The sequence below is a fragment of the Notamacropus eugenii genome, chromosome 7 (genome assembly GCF_028372415.1).
Source record: "Notamacropus eugenii isolate mMacEug1 chromosome 7, mMacEug1.pri_v2, whole genome shotgun sequence".
Lineage (NCBI taxonomy): Eukaryota > Metazoa > Chordata > Mammalia > Diprotodontia > Macropodidae > Notamacropus > Notamacropus eugenii.
The window spans coordinates 16,446,596-16,448,549 of NC_092878.1; the positions used below are offsets into that span (position 1 = coordinate 16,446,596).

At 35.3% G+C, this 1,954-nt stretch overlaps 1 pseudogene; it reads right to left on the reverse strand.

Moving 5' to 3' along the window:
• Positions 1–407: 407 nt before the first annotated feature.
• LOC140513274 (olfactory receptor 4F3/4F16/4F29-like) lies at positions 408–1,327 on the reverse strand (annotated as a pseudogene).
• Between the last annotated feature and the right edge of the window lie 627 nt (positions 1,328–1,954).

The window sequence follows — 1,954 nt, forward strand, 5'->3', positions numbered from 1 at the left end:
CCTACTTCTGAGAACAAGATAATTTGGGTCCTGTGAATTAATCAAGATAGTCAATATGTAAATTTGCATATAAACTATGAATTTGTAAAATAACATGGCTTACTTCTTTTTTTGAAGTATATTTCCTCTCACAGATTTGAATATAAAGAACTTATAAAAGGTACATCTTAAAATAATAACCAAAATAAAATCTTCTAACCAAAAGAGACCAACAATGCTTTATTATTTTCTTTTTTAACATACGTAGCAGAAGTCAATGTGTCTTTTAAACCATAGAAATAGCTTTTACATCAATTTGAAGAACACTAAAATGGAATATGTTGTCATCTTTGGTCATGGATAAGGATGTAGGCATCCAAATATTACAATCTGATCAGTTAAACATGCTCTGTTACTCTTAGAGTTATTTACAAACTTTTCCTGGAACCTCCTACTTGACTGATCAGCCTCTTCATGGCAACTTTTATCTCTTTGTTCCTGAATGTAAATATAGAAGGATTTAGAATAGGGGTGATAACAAAATAAAGAATAAGAAGAAATTTATCCACTGGCATTGTGGGGAATGGCCACACATAGACAAAGATACATGGACCAAAAAATAAGGCCACCACAGTGATGTGAGCTGAAAGGGAGAGAGAGCCTTGGACAAACCATTTGAAGAGTGTTTCTGAACAGAGACCAAGATATATATGCCAATGGAAATGAAACCACTGTTAGCAGTGACCATGAACTCCAACTTGTAAGTGTCTGCAGAGGCCAATCTTATAAAGCAGGGAAGATCACAATAAAAACTGTCAATTTTATTAGGGACACAGAAAGACAAGTTTATCGCAAAAGCTACCTGGGTCATTGCATGTATGAGGCCAATGACCCAAGAAAGCTCTATGAGAAAAACACACATTTTTGGATTCATAATGATCAGATAGTGAAGAGGCTTACATATAGGAACATATCTGCCAAAGGCCATGGAAATTAATAGCACCATCTCAGTATTTTCAAAGATATGAATAAAGCATATCTGGGCGATACAACCCTGGAATGATATGGCTTTGTGTTCAAAAAAAAGGCCATAAATCATCTTAGGAACAGAAACAGAAGAAATGCACAGGTCAACGAAACAAAGATTAGACAATAGAAGATACATAGGTAAGTGAGGATCAAAGATGACTGTGAACATAATGAGGATGTTTCCCAACACAATGGCGACATAGAGCAAGAAGGATAATATCAGAAAGAAAAGTTGCATGGCCCATGAACTGGAAATCCCCAAGAACACAAATTCATATACCATGAAATGATTCACTTCATTCATTGCCCTGAATATGATGTTACCTAAAGAGAAAAGATTGAAAGAGAACTGTTGTGATAAAGTGCCTCATTTTTAAATTTTAGTATTCAAAAAAGGTCTTCTTGATGGTTCAGGGTGCTTGTAAATATTTTTTAGTCATTTAAGTCTTGGAAGACATGTTTTACATGTACTGGAGAAAAAATTATTTCAATGAATTCTGTATTTAGACATGAATGCATCCCAAAAGAACCCCCACAACCACCCTCAAAAGAGATTTTATCTTACACTCACTTAACCCAAAGTCTTATAGATTACTACCCTATCACTACCTTAAACAGGTCTTTGTCCTGCACCTGACTCAAAGCTGCTTCCTTCTTTTTTGCTATTAATGCATTGTTCAGTTGTATCCAATTGTTCATGATGCCATGGACTTGTCCATGGGGTATTTTTGGCAAAGATGCTGAAGTAGTTTGCAATTTTTCTCCAGTGATTCCCATTTTTCAAGTTAGTAAAAGAGGTAGATAGAGATTAAGTGACTTGCCCAAGGTCACACAGCTAGCGTCTGAAGCCAAATTTTAACTCATATCTTCCTGACTCCATGCATGATACTCTGTACACTGAACCATGAAACTTTCTTCATAGCTCTCTATTTTCACCATTTAACCG